Source organism: Cimex lectularius, unplaced genomic scaffold, assembly GCF_000648675.2.
Source record: "Cimex lectularius strain Harlan isolate CLEC.00 unplaced genomic scaffold, Clec_2.1 scaffold35, whole genome shotgun sequence".
In the NCBI taxonomy this organism is placed as follows: domain Eukaryota; kingdom Metazoa; phylum Arthropoda; class Insecta; order Hemiptera; family Cimicidae; genus Cimex; species Cimex lectularius.
This window is the reverse complement of record NW_019392746.1, coordinates 1805646-1831977: the sequence shown is the minus strand read 5'-3', so window position 1 is coordinate 1831977 and position 26332 is coordinate 1805646. Positions and strand designations below refer to the sequence as shown.

Genomic DNA, 26332 nt, shown 5'->3' with positions numbered 1-26332 from the left:
AAAAAAGAAATCCCCCACCTTAGTGTCGGCCTTCCTACAGTCCGTTCCTTTCATCTACTCCTTTTTTAAAAGCCCTGTGGACCCCATGTATCCGATGGAGTACGACGTACTAATTAACAATTTCGACACAACATTTTTTAAAGATTATTCCCAGCTCGACTCGCATATTGTTCAAAAAGAATTCCTAGCCGACATTAACGAGATATATCCGGAACCTGTGTACGTATTTACGGACGGCTCTTCCATCGATGGCAAAACAGGTTATGCCTTTTTTGTCCCTAACCATCAATACAAGGAACAACATTCGCTTCCAACTTCAATGTCTGTTTATACAGCAGAACTAATTGCGATAGATAGCGCTCTGGATTACGTACGAAAATTGGGTGATTCTAAATTTTATATCCTCACAGACTGTCGAAGCATTGTAGAAAGGATAAATAACATTACCCCAGAATATAAATGCAGAAACTATATTTTTGCCCAAATCTGTAGGAAAATGCTTGAGACAAAAATCATGGGAAAAGGGTGGCATTGTGTTGGATGAAAGGGCACGGAGGCTTATGGCAAAATGAAACGGTGGACGCACTTGCAAAGGAGGCTGCAACATCAGGTCCAACCCTTGACATTAAAATTCCTAAAGATGACGGGAAAAACTTTTTGGAAAAGTTTTGTAGAAATCTGTGGCAAGAAAAATACAACGCATCAAATGCTGGCAATTATTACAGGTCACTGTTCCCTGAGCTCAAGAAAAAACCATGGTTTTCGGAAGGCGATAGCCCAGAAGGAATGTCAAAGGAGTTCTATTCTACTATTTTTAGACTGAAGACGAATCATGGCCTATGAGGTAGCTACAAGAAGAGAATCGGTTTGGCATCGTCTCCGAACTGTCCCACTTGCGATTGCCCTTCAAATCCTTCCCACATAATTTTTGGATGTCCAGGATATGAAAATGAAAGAGACAAACTGCTAAAAAATCTGAGCAAAGTCCCAAACATTTCAAAACCAATAAACTTAGAATCTGTCCTAATAAGCAACAATCCATCAGCTTTCAACATAATCTATGGATTTCTAATGTCGATAAACGTTTCGTTTTGATTATCTTCAAGCATGAAAATTTAGAAGATGAGAAGATGATGGAGCTGAATGAGTGGTGCGGGCGCGCGGCGGGAACCTGGCCCTGGTCGGCCGATCACGCTTGACAGTAAAATGAAAATAGAAAACTTCATGGGTAATATGCCAGCGTAACCCCCCCCCCCCAAAAAAAAAGTTATAATTTCCGAATGGAGACCCATAGCGAATCTGCTGAGTTTTTGTAGTCGGTTCGGTATTTGAATTTATTCCTAGGACCCAGGCTACAGTGCACTTCCTGACTTTTTAGCCGTCAGTGTTCCAGAACGAATTGCTCTTAGAAAGAATTCCTTTAGTCGTCTTCCTTTTCTAGTACAATTACTTGTAGTAATTGAACTTGGGAATTGCACATCAGTTCACAAATAGGAAGAAATTTATTACTTCTCTTAATTTGAAAATATTTGGGAAAAGCTGTCGAAATATTAACTTGTGATCCTTTTATTTCAGCTTTTTTTTTTTTTAGAAAAGAGGGTTCGCAATATCTGAGATACCCTTTGTATTATCTATAACAATTTGTATTCATTGGATAAAAAGCTGTACATGTAAAACAGCAGGCTCAAAGTATACAAGCAATGGCAATAAGCCGACTGGCGAAGATTACTTCATCCCTGATACAGTTACGAACAAAAGAAGAGGAAAATGTGTAGACGTAAAAGTGCAATACTATAAAAGAACTCGATGGAAACTTGCATAAAATCAAGTTTAAATGAACCGCAATACTTTAAATTACAATTTTAATACAATTACATTAAATATTTTTGCGCTTGTGTTTGTTCATTACATTAGCAAATGTTCTCGTCGTGTCAATTAAAACTAAACTGGTTTGCTTCATGCTCAATTTATATTAAAATAAATTTACTTTTTACACTTTCTACGTGTTTTTCTGTAATTTTAGAGATGAATATTATCTAGTAAAGTAGGTTAACAGCTGGGTAAACAAATAAAACTATCTAATGAATAGTTGAGCAGAGCAAACGTTTAAATATGACTTAAATTCAATTAGTATTGTAGTTCTTCTTGTGCAAAAAAGCTTTAAGCAAGAAACACAGTTAAACAGCAAGGATAAATATGTTACAATTATAGGACTATTGAAAATTTATATAAATTTTAATTTTTATGTAACCATGCAGTTTGAGCCTTGGTCATGACCCCCAGTTTAAGGTTAAGGTAAAAAGGAGTTGTTCTCTTTAGAACAGTACGCACAATATTGGTCTATTATGCAAGGCTCCATTATTATCTAGAACTTTTAGTTAAGCTTAAAGGCAGAAACACACTTACCCGATGCTACGCCATGCGACGCTACCCGATGCTACCCGACGCAAATCCAAACTCCGATGTTCCATAAGGTTGCATTACCCCCGTGCACATCTACCCGATGCTATGCCACGCTAACATACCCGACGCTCTGCTATCCCCACTGTCCAGATTTTCGTCGGGTCGCATCGAGTACAGTCGAAGACAAAAGAACCGGACACTCATATTTTTATTCANGATATTTCATGCATGTGTACATATTTGTATAGTATACAATTCTGTGTAGGTAACAAATAAATAAATTAAATTAAAAAAAAAAAAAAGAGTTGACAAGTCAAACATAATTTTTTTTTAAATCTAATTAACTGCCTCAGGTTTCGTTTACACATTGGCATTGTCTTTTGAAGCAGCTAGTGGATGTAAAATTTGAGTTTACGATACTAATTTATAGAAGCGATATCATAAAGTATATACATATATATATATATGAAATTGTTAAGTGTAAAGAAAGTTTAAACCAGATAAACCAGAACCGTTAGCAGTTCATTTATATAAAAGTGAAGTCCGTTTGTTATATTCTGATATTTCAGAACTGGCGATTCTGCCTCTTTTAAAATATTGACGCCCAAGGAAGAATACATTAAATGCGTAGTGGATAGGCAGACGGATAAAGCCGTCAAAACCGTGGCCGGGTATGGGGAATTATTGCGTTCCCTTGTCCCTGTCCCTCGTTTCTACTATGACAAGGGAGATTTCCAGACAAACCCCTGGCCCCGATAATAACCAACGTGGCTCCCTTCCAATTTTCTGACGTGTTTTAAGCGAAAAGTTCATTCCTCATTTACAGGTTGAACTTTTGAACTTAGTCAGCCTTTTCGACCTTTGGCTTATTCCCATTTCGACCATTAGTACTGTAACGTAGGTATCACATCAAATAGTTCGGACAAACTTTCATTTACAAATAAACTGTCCATAATGCCAATCGTGTTTTCAAATCCAACCAGTCTACATCTTAAAGTCCTATATGCATACTTATCTATTCCATACTTGTAGATCATTTAAACTGTAACAGTTATTCGGCGGGGAGCAGTGTAAGTTCCTAAGCAAACAATTTATATGTACATGCATATATAAAATGGCGTACGTCAGAGCACAAGAATGACTATCATTGTAGTTTTAAAGAAACAGGAACATGAATAATGAAAAAAATTCAATGTTTTCTGTACAATATTGTTCTTCTTCTTGTTTTCGTAACATTCTTTGTAGATGATGGATGGATTTCTTAATAATGGATTATTACAACAAAATAGAGTCCTCTGTCACATCCCTGAGTGGATGAGATAATTTTTGTTGGAGGATAGAATTAAAGAAAAAGCCGACTGTAAGATAGTTTTTGGTCATTTCCGTTCCATAAATAATATATCTAATAAAACCGTTTTAAATATAGAAAAGCAAAAAAAAATAAATAATAATATGTAGTTCGGTCGACTTCGATGTTTTTGGCCTTTCTATTCTCCCAGTTTCGGTACGTCATCAAACTGGAACTAAAAAAATATTAACATGTATGTTATCACCCCCGACTAGCAGATCTTACCAAAATAACAATTTGAAATCGTGATCTTCTTATCCTCGTTGTTTTGGTATGTCATCTGCCTCGTAGACTTCACCATAGTGGTAATTATTCAGAAATCGTGAGATGCGGTCTGGTGTGATGTAGGTTTCAGAAAAACATTTTCTTTATCGTGCCAACGTTTCGATCTTTATTGAGCCCTGATAGAAGAAGATCGAAACGTTGGCACGATAAAGAAAATGTTTTTCTGAAGCCTACATCAACCAGACCGCATCTCACGATTTCTGAATAATTATCGATTAACGGTACCTAATCACCACACAATGGTAATATGTAGGCTGGTCGTCACCATGGTTTTTCTTTCCTCGCGGTTTTGGTCCGTCTACACCTAGTAGGCCTCAAACACTAATCTCTTTTTGCTCGTTCCCGATCATACTGGACTTTTGTCATCACCTCGTAGACCACCAAAAATATAAATAGATAGTTTAGACGTTTCGGACATTTTTGCCTTTCTATCTTCTTGGTTTTACTTACGTGATCACGTCGTTCCTCATCAAAATATAAATCTGTAGTTTAGTCGATTCCAATGATTCTGGTCTTCGTATCCTTGCAGTTTTAGTCTGTCATCATCTCGTAGATACCAAAATATAAAAGTGTAATTTATTCCTTTCTGGTCTTACTATCCCTGCTGTTCTTGCTTTGGTTCCTCACTTTGTTCCTCATTTGGAGGAACAAAATTAAACTATATTTCGCTAATTTGTGAGACACATTCTGTAGAGATGGGCCAGGGTTATAAGCAGGATGTTTACCAACATAAACACAACACTGAAGATGCGAACATCCGATACGCGTCTGACTGCAAGAGCGCCGAGGATATAAAGAACAGAAAGATCGGCTACGGTCAAACTACAGATTTATATTGGCCTACTAGGTGATTTCCCTCACAAATGTACTCGACTAAGCCAAATTACAAATGAAAACATGATGGAAAGGTGAAACTTGTCTGACAGAACAAAATCTCAAACGTAGGTCAACGATCCGCTACCGGTCATTACACAAAAGATGTTGAATCAATCATCNTAAGTATTTACTATTATAATATTTGTTGGTGTTATAATTTCAGCGTTTCGCACGTTCGAATTTAACGCCATTAAAAAAAATCAGCTGCTAATTGGAACGTCGCGTTGGCGGAGGTATCAGCGGGTTCACTTTGGCAATTCATGTCAAGAGACGTGGTTGTAGAAGTCCTTCAACCTGATGATGAGCTAAAAGGCTCGAAATCCGTATCGTTGCAAAACAACATACTGTGAGTAGGAACTATCTTTAAAAAAAAAAAAATTGTTCTCTATGTAAACGATATTTCAATATAATGAGCGGTTATTTGTATGTTTTCAAAATTTGGTGGATGTATTTGCTTGGTTCCCTTATGTGGTACAACCCCTGGTACTGATCACTTTTTATGGCTGTACTAAATTCGTTGAAGGGGCCTAGTATTAAATGAAAAGGGAAGAAAGTTAGTCGATTGGATCAGCGGTATTGTGTCTTCAAATAGGGATGCAAAAGTTCAGCAAGGCAAAAGGTCATCTCCAATAATATATCGATAAATTTAAACTGGGTACTGGGTACACGGCTGCCATTTATAGAAAATTCAGTAGGGCCGAAATAAAACAAACGTTGAGCGTGTTACTGAGTGAATTTGAGAATATATAATAATGGACAGCACGGAAATAATTGAATTAAATTGAACCAGGTGATGCATCTGGATGAACCCCTGAACTTGCGACCTCTACGGTAGATGCTCTCGGCCGTAAGGTCACGGTTTGATGGGGTTTTTGTGTTAGAGTTTCTAATGCAATTAGACACGTCAGTCTGTCGGTCCATTACCCGCTCGACAGCTCTGCCTCTGGATACATCGCACCCGCTGAATAATCAAACCCGGTCCATTAGAGGCGTTGTATTTATGCAGAACGCTTCTGTTCGGTCATTCTGACAGGTACAACTCCGTCCGGTGCCCGGAATAGATCGGCGACTCTCGAAACTGCCGACCCGACACACTCTCCACTTATACCTAGGCCCGCCCGGCAACGCTTTTTGACAGTTGAGTTCAACTGCATAATGTATGACCCTCCCCGGGTCAGGAGTTGGGAGAAGCTTTCGCTTTTATTAGACACTCGGACGGACGGCGCTTCCCAATCCAATTTCATAACTTTCCTGTCTATTTATCCCCCATGCCATTAAAATTTCATATTAGTTGAATACCTGAGAAATAGGCGGTTTTAGACATGTTATTCCTCTTTACACTTTTCAATTTTAAGGTCAGATCAGTATTCGCTTTATAAAACTGTTTTCTCAAAACTACTAATTTACGAGAAATACACATCACTTTGATAGATCGTTTATTTATATAGATAATGAGATGAAGGTAGAGAAGAAGGAAGAAAAAAGTATCAACGAGTTGAAAGTAATATTCTTTCAGTAAAACCGTGTTCAAGATTTTGAACAGAGTATTTGTTAATTAGAGTGATTAATTTACACTGAACCCGATGAGTTTATGAATGAAATCAATTACAGCGTTCCAACCTAGTGGGGTTCTGCTAAAATACAACGGCCTAAATCCAGATACAGAAAGAGGGAGGCTTTGTGTAATGGGACTGGCAGGCGTTAAAGATTTGCAATTCCGAAGACATTCTCACTCGCCGTTTACAGCAGAATACAAGTTTCACCCTCGTGGACGTCCCATGTTTCCTCATCCGTCCAAGCTTGCTTTCCCTTCACTTCTTGACAAACTTATATACATATTTCATAACAGTATTGTTATGGAGGAACCTTGTGAGCCGTCGCTTGGGGTGGTCGATGAAAATCGATTTTATTTTTTCGTGTGAAAATAAAAAGAATACCTGGCGAAATATCGACGCGAGATGAAGAATTTAGTAGTACATTTTGTGGCTAAAGACAAATATCGATACAAAAGATGGATCTGTTTACATTTCATTTTTGTATAGTCGAGCTTTCTTCTTATAATTATAATATCATTTTTCCCATCAACCATACCATAAAATCCCGTTTGTCAATTTTAATGCTGACTAAACCTCTTCAATACTGGGCATAAATTAAAACAATAATTGTCTTTTTCTATGTTTTACTAAACTAAAATGAACATGTACGTACTTTCTCAGACCGTCCAGTATGCATTTTTTAACGGAGTTCGCAAAAAAATGTCATCAACCCTTAGAGTTCCGGTGTTTTTGACAAAAAAAGCCAATTTGTAGTAGTATTTGAATCCCGAGCCTCTGAAATTCGAATCCGGGACACTTAAGCCTCATACTCACTGTGACTCTATGTTGCGTATGACTTGCGACATAATCTTACGACCGTTTTGGGTTGTACCGATAGTGCCATGTTCACATCGCAATGACAGATCCAAGCTTACTCAGCTTGGTTGAATCAGATTGAAGATCTTTAACGTTCGAACTTTCCCCTTTAATTGTCTATCAGACGATCACTTCTATCCAAGGATAGCAGCAGACAGATTTTGTCACATCCTGTGGTCAGTGTGGTGTTGTATTAGTAGACAGGTTCGTACAGTTGACTTTAAAAATTCAGTTTCGCGCCCTCAAACTTTAGCCTTCCGCCACCTCTGTTGTGATAGAGAAGGTTCCGATTGACCAGTATCCTCCACCACGAATCCAACCTCAATCAGTAGAGCCGCTTGAGGGTGGAGGAAAATACTTTCTTCTTTGATAACCTCTAGCCTTCAGAGTTGACGACAAGATTTGTCTAGGCCCATAGAGACGGCACCCTATGGGGTGACAACAATGCCGAGACATTAGTCTTCTCTAATAGTCCCGACCTTTGTAGTACCGAAGATTTCTATTTTAATTTTCTTGAGTAGTATTAGCCACCCGCGTCTATAAGGCGATTTACTTGCCAGGAAATGTCACATCCCCCAGAATGTATAATTTCCTTGGCCTTGAGATTGTCCGAGGAAAACGTCCTTACAGGGTCACTATAGAGACCAGGGCCGTGGTGTCTACCTAAGTTTCTTTTATTTCTTCCACTGCAAGGGTTTGTCTTCCTGCAATTCCAGCTCCTTTCTTTCTTTTCTTATTAAACCGACCAACACGAGTATTTCTTTATTTGTGGAGTTTGCTTAGAGAAAAATCCATCTCATAGCACAATCTTGTTTACGGAGAGACTGATTGCTCATCCGGCTAAGCCAAGAGTTCATAACAGTTTCTTGAGGGATGAAGGATCGCAACTCATCCTAATCATACTGCAGGAAAAATGTGAACGACACAGAGGTGAAAGAAAAGATGGTATGGTTGTGGAAAGGTATTAATTCAGTGATCGAAATGGTAGTGGACATATAATATTAACACTACAACTAATTTGATAACAAATCACTTCCCTTGTTAATCATTACTCAGGATAAGAGTTAAATGATACCTGCGAATTGACCCAGACTGTTTTCAATTTCATCAGAGGCCCAGTTCTATATTATAGTATATATTTCGGCCAGCGATGCTCATATCATTACATAAACTTCTAGAAACTTTTATAGGACGTTTAAAATACTTTCATCCAAAACTTGAAGTTTTAGACAATTTTTTTTCTATTTCAAGGTCAGATTTTATTTTACATCTAGAAAGCACCGTTTACCGAAACATACAATTTTGTCCTAAGCCTCTTTGGTACATTATTTGATTAAATAAAGAAGTGAGGTGGAGAAAAAGATCGAGGGCGTTACAGAGTTCTTTTGGGAAAACTATGATCAATATCGTGACAGAAATTACGAAGTTCTTGCTTACTAGACTTATTTTTTTAAGCCGAGGTTTTCAGTGATATATTTCCGTATATAAATAAATCTCCAGAATAACTCTTGCTACTTTTGTAAATTTTATTATTTTATTAAATATTAGATATTAGTAAATTATATTATTAAATTAAACAAACTTTTCTTAAGTAGTTTTACATAGATTCGATCATACTGAATCTAATTTCATAGGAGAAGTTAGTTAAAAAGCAAAATGTTGAATAATAATTTTTTATTACAGTTTTTGAAATAGTTAATTATTTGAATGTTTAATTTTGATTGATTCTGCTGTTTTCCTCTCGGTCGCCAAGAAAGTCTTGCATAGTAGAATATAATAAGTCCCTTACAATTAATTTGCAATTAAATTCACTAATTTCGTGGTCCGCTTGACCAATTAATTACCAATACAATAATATATTTCAATTAATTAATGTTTTTAGTTGAGATAAAAAAGTCAATGGCACGAGCGGGATTCGAACCCACGANCGAGGTCACGATAGCTCAAGTGGTAGAGCAGCGGCGTATCAAGCCGAAGATCGTGGGTTCGAATCCCGCTCGTGCCATTGACTTTTTTTATCTCAACTAAAAACCTTAATTAATTTACAATATTTACCAAGGGGTTTTAGTTCATGCTATTCCGGACTTGTTGATGATATTTTTATTTGACAGCTTCATTTAAGGGGTCAAATTTCCAAATAAATCAACTCTAATCGCAGGAGATTAAAAACTTATTTAGTAAATAGATTATGCCGATTGCATAATAAAGCAATAGCTGCATTCGCAGAGTAAAATTTTTTTTTTACTTGCCCTTTGTAAAAACAAAAAAAGTAGAACCGAAGATATAAAATAAAACGTTAGATGGATTTTTGTAGATTTTATTATTTTTGTTCACTTTTAATGACATTAAATGTAAACTCTGTTTATATAGCCTGATTGTAACAATGTGGACGTTTGTTTAAAATTTAGAGGAGTTATGGTTTTTATAAGGGGTACTCCGGACATCGGAGAAAAAAATTTCTCTAGCGAATCCGCCCCAAAAATATTTACATTTTTAAATTGATTTAACCATTCATATGCCAGGATTTTAAAGGGTGCTTAGGACGAATATAAATTTATTTTGTTTTAAATTTTTTTTGCTAACTTAACTCGAAGCATGTTTTCGTTTCTGTACATATCTGTATAACTAATTTCATTTGATATGATTATATGTATTATAGCTGGCAAAAAGTACAATTCGATATGCACAGTGAGAGCAGGAAACCATATTTGCAAAAATTGTTTAAAATATTTTAACCTCTAGGATGCACAAAAAGGTTTCATTACGTCCGTAGCCTCCTGTTTTGAGCATACAGTATAATATAGGCAACGTTTTGACTGTAATAACAACTTATTTTTAGTAACAATTTCAACAACGATCTCTACCACCATGCATTTTTTGAATCCATAAAATATTTCATTTCGCATAAAATTAACGATTTTTATGTACGTAGCAAAGACAAGGGACTACAACACAAATACGACCAACGGAATAATACACAAAACGACACTACAAAAACCTACTCTAAATGGACCACAGTCACATAAAATAATAATAATAAATTTGTTTTATTTCTTATCAATTCCAAAAAAATTATAATGTTTTTTTAAAATAATAATGAGCATGGACAAAAAGCCCATCGGCCAAAATGAATAACAGAGCATTATAATAATAATTATTATAAGATAAGCATTTAATTTATAATATTGCATTAAAGAGATGATAAAACGATCAATGAATTCACAATGAAATAACCTCAAAACTGTACCAATGAAAGTAATAAATACCTATTTACAAAATTGTCTTTAAAGCATTCAGATTTAAGATGCGTGATCTACAGTTTAAAGTGCGCAAGTATTTTTCGTGTAAAATTCTTGGAACAAACAATTTCCTCACCGTATAGAAGACATTGATCTTTCTCCCAGCAATAATGACTCCATTGTCAAAAAGGCATGTGTAAATCGTTCTGAACACAGGCGAAAAGCAGTGGTGGCAACATATAACATGCCCCATTTAGGGGCAATGACGGAAAATCGAACTACCCGCCCTCCTCAGAGAAAACTTTCAGTAAATAACATAAATGAACGAAAAATGATCATACTTGAGAAGTTGGAAATATTCAAACATTACATTCAACATACAACAAATAACTAATAAATCGGCAAATGAACAATTAGATGAGACCATACTGCAAATTAAAGAGAAAAAAGCCGGCTGATCATAAAAACCTACCGGAACGATTAAAAAAAATACAATTTAATCCACCAAAGATTGAAAACGACATCGACATTTTATGAAAGAGAGTTGACTTCTCACAAAAATTAATAAATAAATAAAACAGCGAATGTAGGCAGACCAAATTCGTTAACGACAAAATTTCATGTTCAATTCCCTGCATACAACTCAGAGAAATCTCACAATATTCCTAACTGACAAATTATTCTATAATACCTCAGCGAATTGCTGAAACGCCTCTGACAAACCAATTCAGCGAGGAATACAGACCACAGTGATTGGTAATGATCAAAATTCAGATTCAACACGACTTGGGGAAATCTCACAATATCCTTAACTGACAAATTATTGTATACGTCAGCCTGATAAGAGATATAAGCAGGGTGAGGCTCCTCTGACCCAACATTCAAGGTGGCGTAATGCGAAACCTGTCGGACAGACCATTAATCCAACGAACCTCACAGAGAAACTTCCCAGTATTTCACTTTTCTGATGAACCTAGCTTTTTGATGAACAACACAATTACAAAGCCATTTAGCAGATTATTGAACGAGTCATATATCATATAATTCTTAGTTCAAAGATTAGGTTGGGTTGGGAAACAAGTGGTTTGGTATTTTTGGTGGGTGGAGGTGATTTGTAAGGGAAGCATGGGTGTTCATGACGTTCCTGCTTTGAATATTTCTAGTCTTTTCAACTCAATTCTTTTATTTGAAATGGCAAGGATAATCTTAAATAACAGTATATTTCTTTGTTGTTGTTGTGCGAAAACTAAGTCAACGTAATACAAATATCTACGGATATGTATCTATTTCTTCTAATGTCAATGTATAAACCCGGCCTCTTCGATCATTGCATGTCTCTATAGTTCAGTTTGGATTAAAAGTGAAGCGGCATTAGGGGTGGGATTTGATTAAGTCTTCTAGACGAGGAGTTGGCTTTTGAAGTTTGGACGAGCTGACAGAAAGCCTTCTCAGTGTTGAAAGGGCCCTGTTGTTTATCATCGGTTCGAGACCTCGGAAATCCCTCGGACGAGACGACCCGGCTCGCGATCCCTTCAAAGGGTTTAACCAACTTATGAAGGTTAATTTAATTAACCCCGATAGAATTTCAGGACGATAACGGAGTTGTGGCGGTTGTTTTTTTTTTTTTTTATCTTTAAGATCGAGAATGTTTATTAAATTTGAAAAAAAGGGGGCGAGAGAGAAAACAGAAAGCCTCGCTATTCTTTAAAAGTGCTTGCAATCTATTACGCACGCTGGAAAATATAACACAGCGTCATTGTGTATTCTTTTGTCTTAGGGGCCTAAACGTCCATCATACTGTTAAGATGATAAAAAGGATCTCCCTTTTGCTTTATTAAATTATATTATAATTTACATTCCACTATTTTGTTTTCAAATCTTTTAAATTAATACAACCTATAAAACGTAAAAAAAAATTTGTAGATTAACGAACGAGTGGCACATTGTATAAGTCTTAATTGAAATTAAGGTTTTATGGTGATGAGTAGATAAGATGAAGTGGTTCGCAAGAGAAGCCTGGAAATATAATGATTTCCATTATTACTGAATTTTATTTGGGGGTGGTGGTAATAAGAAATCTGATAAAGATAATCTGAATTTCATTATCTGTAATAGTGATCAGGGATGATGCCAATTAGAAAGAAAACACTCTTAGTATTTTCGTCGAACTTTCCATGATCCCCTTTATCAGAAATATAAACCTTAATTAATAATTATTAGCATTTCCTTAAAAAAAATTTACAATGAAACATTTATGTATTCAAATCCAACGATTAATAAAAGGCAATTATAGAATGTAATGGTCATTTCTGATCTGGTTCTGTAAAACTTCCATTTTTAATTGCATTCTGCTTGAAACCGTTAGTTTCAAATTTGTGAGTATTCGTGCCTTTTATATATATTTTTATTACTTTTTAATCTTTCCGGTGCTTTCAATATATAGGTATACTTTGGAATGATTTGAGTGTTTTCTTCCTTTTCTTGATCTCAAACCTGATATTTAATATAAAATTATGATGTTGAAGTCTGATCAATAATTACATAGGGTCATGAATAATGAATGAATAAAAATGTATATTTATAACTTATTGGCAGGAAAAAATCAAATCTTAATTCTACCCATCCTCGAAACACTACTTTTAAACATTTAATACCCATCCAAGCTTCACGTAAAATCATGACTTCTCGCCAATCAGCTTCCAACCACATTATTCCAATATCTAAAAGGGTTTTCAGAGTTGTCAATGCCATTTCCTCCCTACTAGGGAACAAATACATTGCGTTCCGGAGTGTAGCCCAGGGTTTTGATGGGGTCTGGCATCGTATATAAACTTCCTAAGCACCCCTTATTATCCTATCCTAGAATCCTGCTTAAATTGCTGCTTCATAGTAATGTGCGGCAGCTCAGAATCAGGCCAATACAAGCGGTCGTCCAAGGAGGCAAAATTTTTGGCCTCATCCTGTATACCGTTTAAACTGCTGACTTTCGTATAAAACTCATCATTACCACCTACGTAAATGATACAACAATTTTTGTCTTCTAGCCCGAATCTTATCGAAGCACTCGTCATCCGAGAACACAGGTTATCAATGACTGGTGCAAAAGTGGAGAACCAAAACAAATTATGAAATATGTACTCAGTAAAGTTTACATTCAAAAAGCCGTTTTGCTCTCTATAGTACATCAACAAAAAGTAGCTACGTACATCCACCGAATTCAGACTTAGGCTATACCTGCGCAGGCAGAACTGAAAGAAAACAGACATCTGTGACAGCTACAAGACTTTTCTTCTGTTTTCAGTGACTTTCTAAAATCTGTTTTAACGGTCAAACTTTAGCTAAATCTGTACAACACATTATTGCGACCTCGTTGGGATGAAGGGTGGAACTGAGTTGTTCTAAGTCCAAAAGTCCTCAGACAAATTGTCAAAGAACTACTACCTAACCTGACAATCCACAATGACCTCAACATTGCTTTTTCTCAACAAACACCTCCGATCCGCTCCCAAAAATTCACTTCATCTCGATCCGCATTAACCCCAGTGCCCAAGTCCTTCATACACATCCCCATCCCAAGAAGCCACTACGCCTACTTAAACGACGATAGCATCGAAACTTCCGGGTGCTGGCTGTAGTGACAGACTTGCGACCGCAAAAAAAAATATTAGTGCACATATTTTCATGTGTTTTTTACATTTTTTAAGCGTTGTACCAAGAAGGTACTCTGATGAAGAGATATCCTGCATTTGGCTTGGTTCATCTTCAGTTTCGTGACTAGGTTATATCGTCATCTTTAATACGTGAACAGTAATTGGATATCAAACGAAATAAATTTCAAACGGATAATATAAGGTAAATACATTATAGATATTAGGGAAATTGAACGTAAATAATGAATTGAAATTTGATTGCTAATTGGTATCTCTCCCCTCTTAATGGGTAATGGACGAATATCGAATCAACCTACGCAAGAGAATAATATGTAGGAAAAAGTGTATTTACGAACGTGTTTAGGTTAAAAATTACTTATCTTACGAACTAAAATTACCTTGCTGTTGATGTTATAAAAAAAATCCTGATTTAGCACAATAATATCTTAATAGATATATCCATAATTATGTCTATGATCAGTTAATGAATTGGTGGTGGGTCAATCAAGAAACAATTTGAATTGTTTACTATATATATATATATAATTTGGTCAAAATTTGGGGTCTATTTGGACCTTATTTGAAGGTATAAACCTTGTAAACAATAGAAAATGTGCATCTCTGCTCTGATAAGACAGTCGACAAACTTTAAGAAGAAGTAGAAAAATAACTTTATTCTGGGACTGGTGTCCCCTAAGAATAATTTACATGAACTCAATAAAGGAAGTTCCTTCTATGAAGTTAAAAGTAAAAAAAACAAAAAAAAAGATAGAAATCTTGGCACAATGTATACCAATAAGGCAGGACAGAAAAAATTACGAGAATATTAAACAAAAATAACAAATGTTAACTGGTCTCTGCTTGGAGGGAGAGGAGATGATTATACAGGTGGGAAAGGAGGCAGCTTGACGAATAGAAAGAGGAAGTGAGTTCCAGAGTTTAGGGTCTTTATCAGAAAGGATCTTTCGAAGGTATGGGTTGTATGTTGCGGAAGGATAAGATCGATTGGGGATGAGCGGGTCTTACGAGTGAGATGTGAGGAGTTGAATTGGAGGGATTGGATGATGTAAGGAGGACGACGAGTGTGGATGGACTGTAAAAGAAAGCAACCTAGGAAATACTGTGCACGAAGGAGGGGAATAGCCAGGAAAGCTGGGAATACAACCCCTAAACCCGGGATCCCCGTGGGGTGCCGTACACAAATCTTACGCAACAATTCATAATACGCTTCAATCGCGCGTTCTCCCCTCCGAGAGACCGTATGCCAAACAGCTATAATCGAAGAAGGGAAGTATAAGGGAAGATACAAGGAGTTTGCGGGTGGAGAAAGGTAAGAGAAGCCAGGACCGACGAAACAGGCTGAGGGAGGCAATGGAATGGCGGGAAATTTGGGAAATGTGAGAATGCCAGGAAAGGTTTTGGTCAAAGACTACTCTTAGGTTTTTAACCGAAGAGCAGAAGGGGATGGGATGGTTATTTAGCATGAGAGGTGGTATGCTGGGGAGGGAATTGAGGAGTTGCCCGGACCCGATATTTATGGCGGTGGATTTGGACGGATTGAGGATTAGGGAATTTTTATGGGCCCATTCGTTGATGGAGTTTAGGTCTTTTTGGATCTTGAGAGTGGCCGAGTGAAGATCGGAAGGGTGGAAGGATATGTGTATTTGGGAGTCATCGGCATATAGGTGATAGTTACAGGACTGGATGGAGTCGGGCAGATCATTGATATAAATGTGTGATAATTACAAATTATCGTATTAAACCCTCTCATATAAAGATTCTAGACTGAAAATGAGCCCAAATAGACTCGAAATGTTGAACAAATTAAAAAACTGAACAAAAAACATTTGTTGGCTGCAATTCCTACTACCACCATAGTTATAGATATAGTTAGTCGATTTTTATATTACCATATCTTTCCAAATTCAAGTTTTAAGTATGCTGATAGTTGTTCTATCGGATAGCTGATTTTTTAATGATTAATTTTGATCAAATATATTTTTGTGAAGTAGTCTGTTTCTAAATGAACCAGCGTGCTTTTGCTGCGATTCCTAAAAGTTTATTAAGTTATTCAACCAAAGAAAGCACCAAGTACAAGGTTTTAGGAAAAGTTATAATTGAATTAAACCAGTCTATCAAATCCCAATTAAAAAGTTTGCTAAAACTACCTTCCATGACTTTTATAAAACCAATTTACCATTATTTTGTCAACAATTTATGTTTGCCAAATAATAAAACTTTCAATATGTCAATAACATGAAACTACAACACGATGAAAAACACAATATTCCAATAATGATTTTAAACAAATATTGTGTATTTAAGCAAATATTTTTATAGTTTATATGTTTTAACATTATGATTTGGAGTACTGTTAGTCAGGAATCAATAACATTTTTCAGATTTATAATTTTCTACCAATTGAAATGGTAGTTTTTTCAGTAGGTTTAATGCTTAAATTACCAATGAATCCCAATTCTAATATGTATAACCAGCAAATATATGTTATGTTCCAGCTGAGATTGAGTATTTTAAGGAACCTTTTTTTATGCTAATTGACTTCGATGTTGATTTTGAAACATGGATTCTTGTCAGAGAGCTAACGTCTACACTTTTAACAAAATTTTCGCACGAAAGGAACACAAGACTGTAATAACAATCGAAGCAAAAAAAAGGTGGAAAATCTTCGGAAATTCATTCCCCCCAATCTGATCGCGTTGAGTGGTTGATCCCGTTTGAATCCGAAAGGAGTAAAATGGAAAAACCTTTTCCAATTACAACCCCCTGTGTAATTCTATTATCGTCCTCAGACAAGGTCCTATTCGACTTAATTGCTTGATGTAGGTTTTACGGGAAATACCGCAATTAAATGAACCCCCGTACCTCACCACCGTACCACCTTCACAGCTGGGCTCTCCGGCATGAAAATAATAACGAAATACAATTATTTCAACATCCTATATCCATCGGAATACACGTAATAATGTTCCCCTCCGTTCTCGCGGGAGGCGGTTATTCCGACCTCGTGTATTCATTTGTCCGTGATGGAGAATTCAAATTTTACAACGCAGTGGGTTTTAATGTTTCTTTTCGTCCCAACGTAATAGAAATGTAAAATTTTAATCTAACCCTCAATATCCGATGAAATTATCACACCACGACTGTGGAAATCTCTTTTTAAACAGATTAATGCATAGTACGTTTGTTCACGTATTACTGTTAAAAACACTTCAACCGTATCTTTCTAATTATGAAGTATATAAGTATGCAAAGTTTTATGCATACAGTTTACACTTTTTATACCAATGGAAGAACCAAAAAGAGAACTCATAAATACAAAAACTTTTTTTTTTAAACATTCAGAGCACACTTCGGAAAAGAAAATACTAAAACGAGTTCTCGAGATAAAATTTTCAACCGATTCGTACAATAAATAAAAGGTCAACATTGCTCGTTTTAAGACCTCCATAACGGACCGCAGTAGACGAGTGGTAGTAGAAACGTTTGTGGGTTCGATTCCCACCGTTGCTCCTCGAATTTCCGACCCCCTCAATATATTCATTGTCGGCATTAAATTTATATTATATATTGTAAAACAATGTTCTAAATTGTTTTAGATATGAAAAAAATTAAATAAAAAATATTTATTCAGTTTATTTACATTATACTGTACAAGTGATTATTTGGTTAAAATAACAAATAACAAGGGGTAAATAAACAGAGTTTGAGACTTAGTTTTTTAAAAGTTGCCAGTGCTGAAATCTAATGATACAAATTAAAACAAAAAGAAAGCAAAATTTTTTATATATAGAATTATTTTAAACGTCTCGGTTCTTTTGTTATTCACCCCCCTTGATTTCCTGCATGTGCTAAGATTGGCTCGGGAAAGTGGCCGTCGACCAAAGTGTGCACGGGCCAAATTTTGCCCTCTTCCGCTAGGACCTTTGTCCGAGATCGGTCTCTGGAAATATCCGATAACAGGATTACTCGGGCCTATTTTCCGAAAGGACGGTCGAAACGGTCGATTCAATCAATCCCTCCACCTCGATCCTTCGAAGCTACGCATTTTGTCGGCCAACACGTAGATTAAAGGATGTTTAAGGACAAGTTTTTGTCACGATTTAAATATCTTTATGGCAAATAATGTCATCAGATAGACCCCAGATGAAGATAGGAGTAGAAAAGACTAGTAGTTACCGGTTTGATCTATATCTCTGATGCATTTTTACCTGTTTTCTCGAATATTACCCACAAGTATTTATTTATTAACGAGCAGCCACACCCTTTTTACAAAATTGAATAACATATATTTCTAATAGTAAAGTATAAAAGCTTAACAATACTATAATATAATATAAAAACAAAATACTACAATCTAGGTTACATATAGTGTTCTTTTATACAATTTTTAAACTGTATAGGAGAATCACTAAAATAATTCAACTTGGCCGCAAATGTTATTAACTAATGCATGAAATCTAATGATAGGTGATAAAGATAGTTCTTGGTAGTTATAAAATTAGAAAAGAGTAACTTACAATGTATATGACTGCTGAGGATGTCATTACTGATATATATTGGAGTTAAAGTAAGTCAGAAGAGCATGTCACGTGGTTGGGGAGTTTGTATAAAAATAGGGCCTTGAGTGCACAACATCTGTATTCATGTGATGTTAATTGTAGCACTTGCGGTATAAAGTCGATGAGGACCTCATAGTAATTTCCAATGTGCTGCTGCCCATCCACCTGAAGATTTTATGTTGTATTTGTTCAATGATGTAGTTATGGTTAGGAGATTAAGTAGTATTCTAAAACACTATATGTTTAGGAGTGATTAAAATCATTCGAGTTGTGAGAAATAAAATACTTTATTTACAGACCCTGTTGACTAGGTGGTTTATATCATTTTTGAAGGACGAACTGATCAAAGGGAACACCAAGATTTTCCATGATGTTTTCTGATGGAAAAGCAGGATCTTAGAGTAAGTGTACCACGTTTCTAGTTTTCAAAATGCGGGCTGTCTGATTCCGAGTTGCAAATTTTTAAAGGATTTTAAGTCAAATATAAAAAATTGAGTGTTTTTAGAACAGAAGCGATATCGTTGATGAAAATGTTAAACAAAAAGGGGCCAAGGTGTGAATCTTGGGGATGCCCGAGAGAGCAATAAACTGAAAAGGATGGTCAGTTTTTAATTTGACATTGGTACAAAAAGAAACAAATTTTTTAGAGTACGACGAAGAAATTACGATTTAATTGCTATTCAATTACAAGCTAACAGAAGTGAGTGGTTAACTTTTTTTAATGTCTTTATTGAATAATTCAAATGTATTCCTAGAAAGAAAAGAGGTTGGAAATTAAAATGTCGTTATTGGTTGTGAAAAAGGTTGAATTTGCAATTAAATAGGGTTACTTTGATGCGAAAAAAAATGGTTAATTCCAAATTTTTAAAAAAGGTAATTTGATGAAAAAAGGGTTAATTAATTAAAATTTGAAAATGGTTGATTTTCAGTTAAAAGTGGTCAATTTGAAATTAAAAAAGGTAAAATTTAAGATGAAAATTGTTAATTTTGAAATTAAAACGTGTTAATTTGGTGTGAAAATAGTTAATTTCAAATTAAAAATGGTTAATTTGAAATATACACATAACTGAGCTTCTTATACCCACATATTTTTGAGAAAAAAATTGGATTGAAGTCTTCTGTTGAAAGTGAGTTCTTGAATCTGGTACTTTGCAAAGTTTCACTTTTTCAGTAATGCGTGTTTTCTGAAATCTGACTGAACGAAATTCGCACAAACTTGCTACTGAGGATGGCTTGTAAAATAAAAACTCCGATATGAAATTCTGCAAAATGGCTTTGGCCGTCACATAGAAAAAGGAGGAAATTGTTGAATGTTTTTGTTGGTCTACCTTGTAGTGGTAGACGACGAAAAAATCTAACCACAAAACCGACTAAAGATGCTCGATAATGGAGTGATTCTGAGGGAAAACACAGTAATTGACAGGCGGCGATGTTTGGAAATGCCGTCCCTTGGAAGCCATTATGCCTTTCGACAATGTGGAAACCGCAAAGCTCACATTCGCGGATCCTGTTCATACCTACCTATATATGTAGACCTATATGTACTGCTAACAGGGGGCTGGAGACATGTCTTTCTACTTGACGGTCCGTCACCTCCCCCGCCTCCGCCACTGGCAAAATGCACTCACCCTCCTGTCCCTCAACCGGCTAATTTGTTACAGTGACAGACCCCCACCCAGACCCGGCCCTCTCTATCCCTGGCTGAACTCATCCCCACTGCCGCCCCCTTCCGCATCAACCCTCCACATCCCTGAATACACTCAGTCCCGACTCGTCTTCCACATGGTTCGATGGTAAGCCGGCCTTCTCCTTATCCACACAAATGCATCTATCCCATTGGTTGATACGTTTTGTACGTTTGTCGGTTCAATGGCCATTGTTCACATTCCACTACTTTCTTTTTTAGATTATTTTTCTGATATTTCTCTTTATTTGCAGATGAACTTTCAGATGGATATTCGACCACTACGCTGTAAATTAAATTGTTTTCAAACGAAATTATTTAACAAAGATAAATCAAATATTATTTGACTATTGGAAAATAAGGCAAAATTTATTAAAATAATTATTTTTCTAAAGAAATGACAAGTTAATTGGCTCACTTCAAGCAAATCTCTATGTAAATAAATTGTTACAGTGATGGATTTACGTACTGTGGTTAAATCACAAGCTTTATCAAAAGATCATAAAAGTTTTGCATATGCCATATTTTAAATAATATAAATATGTAAAAAATGGCAAGTTGTGAAGGTCATAATGTTTTATCTTAATCATTATTTATATTTAAAATCTGATTTTTTAAAACATGTTTTCTCAAATAGCATCCGACGTAATGTCCAAATCAATGTTGACGCTGAAGTTTATCCTCGTTAAAGAACCAGGACTTTGCCGTGCAACTGTTAAACGGGCTTCCCATGGAAGGCATTTATCCATTTAAAACCGGAATTTGATATGAGCTGTATTTTTTGGCGGATGTAAATCCGTCAAGAAGGTGTACGGGATTGATGCATTATTCAGTATCAACGGCGTCGTCGTCGGCAAGTTTTCCGGACGGGCCTGGATTTATTCCGCTCTATCGGACCTCCCCTTCATCTGAGTTAAATTCTGAAGCGGAATGAAAGGTCTTTTAATACGCCCTAGATGTTGTATATATTGTATTATCACACGATAAGAAACGAACAGGATTTTAAACCGTTTTATTCAACAAAACCCTTCAAGTAGACGATTTTTTCAGAATATTCTCTTATATATTATGTAAGCCTAACATAAAACCGACCCAATTCGCATATTAAAAAAATTACTTAACAAAAAAAATTGACGACTAGCTTATTCTGTCGGTAAACGAAACGGACTCAAATGATAAGGGTCAAAAATTTTCAAAAAGCGGAAACCAGCGAGAATTCGCGGGCCAGAGGATCCTCAACGACCAAACTACTGACTAAAATCTCTAATTAGAAAGTGGAAATATTACACATTAAACCAGTTAACAGATACCGAATACAAGGATGACATAAAATTATTTTGTAAACTGGCGAAAAAATCAAAACCACAACAAAATTTAAACTTTTCGAACTAGTTATAAGCTTCCCCGCGACGCTGAAATATATCGGAAATTGGAACAACAATAGCTTAAGGCATGCACGTACACAACACAAACTCCGAAAAACGTAACATTAAAAAATTAGATAACATAAAAATAAAATTAAGGACTTAAACTTATTCTATGATAAACCAAATACGCCGAAAGAAAAAAGACAATACGCATTCATGCCTTTACCTCTTTCACATTGAACAAAATAAATTACATGGGCAAAATTTTTCAAAATGGGAAACGCAATCCGATGGACCAAAACAGCAGGCAGGCGGGCAAAACGATCGTAAACGACGACTACAAACAAAAACAAGTCAAACACTGCAAATACTATAGGAAAGATTATTTGCAGATCGTGAGATGCGGTCTGGTGTGACGTAGGTTTTAGGAAAACATTTTCTCTATCGTGCCAACGTTTCGATCTTTATGGAGATGATGATCTCTATAAAGATCGAAACGTTGGCATGATAAAGAAAATGTTTTCCTAAAACCTACGTCTGGGGGGTGGGGGGTGGCCGCAACGGTTTAGGCGTTGACACGGCGCTCATCACTGTAAGGTAAATGTCCCGGGTTCGAATCCAGTGGCCCTTCATTCGAACCCGACATACTTACAAATGGGCTTATTTTAAAAACGCGGGCACCCGGGGGAGTGTCCTCTGCTGTTGCGAACCCTCGTAAAAAAAAACCTACGCCACATCAAACCGAATCTCACGATCTCCAATTATTCATTAACTAACGGTCAATAAACACCACACATTACTATAGGAAAGATTAAAGATTCACCCACATTACAGAACGGTGTATATTCAATAGCAGAAAATATAAGGAAGAAATTCAACAACATATTAAATCCATACATTTTTCAGACTAGTTGAACGTTTCTTTCTGACGCTGAAAAATATCGAAAATTGGTAAAACTGTAAAGCTTGAAAAGTATAGTGACGCCTAAAATTACAAAACACTTAAAAACACAATTACATAATAATTTGCATATTAACTGGTGATTTTTTATGATCTTATTTGGGGAAATTGTTACGAAATTACCATTACGACTTAATTTACCATCAATTAAAGTGATAAATAAATAAATTGATTATTGATTGAAGACGTTAGAGAAGACTTGGTTTTTCTGGAAAATAATGTTCGTAAATCGTCTTTTATCAACAACTTAAGAAATGTGGTTCCAAATTAAAAACTATTTAAATATCGAATTCAGTATTAAAACGAACTTCCAAAAGAGTGGATTGATCTTTCCATTTGAAAAAATTAAGCTCCTATTGCCATCCGGCTCTCCTGCAGATATATCAAAACTTTTGGTTCGTGCGAAACGACAAAAAAAAAGTTTACGTGTCTTGGGGATTTCCTAAAAACGCCCCCACAAAAGTTGCAGAGGGAGGACAGGAGTTAAACTGTATTAGCTTCCTTGTATCCACTTCACGATCGAAAAATGAAATCACACTTAAATTACAAAATAACACAACGAAAATGGGAAATGCGCCTAATAGACCAGAACTGCAAGGCTGGGCGGACTAGACGATCTGAAACGACCTAGCCAGAGACAGAAATCTCTCTAACCACACTGGATGCCATTGGATAGATTGGAAATTAAACCAATTCACAGATTCAGTGTGCATACAATAGCTGAGAATAGGGAAATGATAAAATCTATTGGTAGGATGAAGAAAAAGTCAAGAAAACTGTAAAATCCTAACTTTTAATACTAGTTGAAAGATTCCATGTGACGCAGAAAAATAACGCAAAATTAGCTTAACTGGACCAAAATCCCTTTAATTCAACGAATACCATAGAGAAAACATTAGCTGTAAATGCGGGGAAAATACATTCGGCAGAATTAAACTAATGATATAAAGAAGAAATCAAATAAATTTGGTCGAATGGGGAAAATCACAAACAACAAATCCTTAAATTTTCAGACTATTTATTTGATAGTTTTCCCGTGACACAGAAAAATTGATATAATGGTATAATGATATAAATTGATATAATGATACAATTGATATAATGATTAAACGTAGGCGATACAAAACATCCAACACATAAAACATATAAACTCACAATTCTCACAATAAAAAGTATTATGTAACTTCACGAAGAAAATAACTGATAACTTAAACTTATTCTACGATAGGCGACCCAAACGATCGTAACGACCCGACTAAAAACCAAAACCTCTCTAAATTCAATAAAATATTAAAGATCGCGCAATAAAAGCTATTACATAACATCAAAAGAAAATTGACGACTTAGATTTTATTATGTGATAAATCAAAGACACCGATCAATATATAGAGTACAATGGCGTCCTTTTGCTTTTTCACATTCCACAAACAAAATCAAACTGATATAAATGACAAAATAACACACAAATAATGTTATAAAAGCGTAACGCAAGAGAAAGAAAACAGAGAAGAATAGCCGACCAGGATGATTGAAAGCAGTCACACTATTGTGTATTTTTTACCATTCTGTGTATCATTAAAATTTCTGGATAAATTATTGATATAAAGTTTGTACAATAGGATAATTAAAATTTACAGCTACACCGTAATTTTTTTTTGTTTTGTTGCTTGCTTACATGTAGTGCTTTTATTACACATAACATTTTTTATCTCAACCTAAAACCTTAATTAATTGAATTGTATTAATTGGTCAAGCGGACCACGAAAAATAGTGAATTTAATGAATTGAAAGTACACTTCACTAAAACTCTCCGTGGCCATTTCATTTGTCGCCGAGAATCCAATCCGATTACACGACATTTGAAAAATGACAAATAGGAGGGAAAATTGGTGGGGTTGAGATGGGAGGTTGGTGTCCGAGTGGATCGAGGTGACGATAGCTCAAGTGGTAGAGTAGCGGCGTATCAAGGCGAAGGTCGTGGGTTCGAATCCCGCTCGTGACACTGACTTTTTTATCTCAACCTAAAACCTTAATTAATTGAATTGTATTAATTGGTCAAGCGTACCACAAAAAATAGTGAATTTGATTACACATAACTGTGATTTTTCTATTAAAAAACTTAAGGCTATATTTTTCAAACCAAAGGCTGAGTTGGAGCTATTCCCAAAGCTCTAGGTATAAAATAGACATCGACGCTAAATCTCGCTTTCCAGTTCAAACACGAGTTTAATTAATTACGTTCTACACCTTACGAGGTTTGTTTGTTTAACAAACAAAACACGCTCTTGAGTCGAGTAATATTCTCCGTTCGAAATAATTTATTCTTCGAGGGACGTGTTTAAATGCTAAATCAAAACATTTTCACAGGTGATTTCGTGTCACTAGGGCGCATCAAATCCTTTTCGCCGGAAAAGTCAAGTGGGCAACTTTTCCATCGGTAAATATTGACTCCTTCTATCAACGGCCTCTCTGCTTCCTGTCCCCGACTCTTCCTCCAGGCGTCTACTGTACATATTTGTCTTGCAAATAAACTGCATAAAGCGAGGTGGCTTAATAATCCTGAAAGCCGTCTCGATAACCATCGGACGATTTATATTTCGTTCAGGTTTTAAAACTGGATCGTGAGGAGAACGCTGTTCGAAGAGAGGATTTTAGTTTTGTTGCACTGAAGCGAAAAAAGATAACTTTCTAATGATTGTGTTAAAATTAAATCAAGAATTATGTTCATAAACATTGCCAAGTAAATATTAGTAGATGTTATCTTAGGCCAAAACGGGTTTTCCTACAAGTCCTTGACTTTACTTCTTTGTTAATGTTTAACTATCAGCGCTTAATAACCCATCACCGTGACTCATAGCATTTTGCTCGTGTCACGGGAGACTGGGATTGACATCATTTACGTAACTGATATTGACAAAACCAAAACAACGTGGGATGACATGTTTGAGTATGACAGTCTGTCCTGAAGAAGCTGACAGCTCTGAGGGCGGCTTAGAGCTTCGAACGATTCCGAATCGTCGAATCTTTGAATTCAGTATTTTTCGCCCCGATTTTATCGAATTGACATTCGCCAGGGCCAGGAGTAAACAGAGGAGCAAACAGAAATGTAAATGTATGTAAATTGAGTTGAATAATTGATCTAAATAGCGATTAGCCTCCGATTTGATCTCTAAGTACAAATACAGTTAGCAGTATTAATTAATTGGTTGAATAGAAACGAAATGACAAATCAGTTTGCAATTGAAAAATTGATTAAAACATCAATGGTAAAATTGACTTTCCATAATCTATCTACTGGTTGATAATTGGAAAACACGTACCGAGAAAACGAATTCAAAATTAAACACCCCTCGTCTCTAATCTCTCTGATCCCATTTCACGTAAGAGAAAGGATTTGATGGATTTTGACCGATACAACATCCATGTATTTATTCCAGTTCTAACATTTTTTTAACAACAATGTAAAATAAACTATTGTGTATATAAGTTTGCCCTGTTCGATCGACAATAAAGATTACGAGGTAATTT

At 35.8% G+C, this 26332-nt stretch overlaps 1 protein-coding gene across 7 annotated transcripts in view; it reads left to right on the top strand.

The window, feature by feature from the left end:
• Positions 1-26332, top strand: part of LOC106669290 (complexin-like) — a 340082-nt gene that overhangs the window by 272474 nt on the left and 41276 nt on the right. The gene's annotated exons all lie outside the window — the stretch shown is intronic.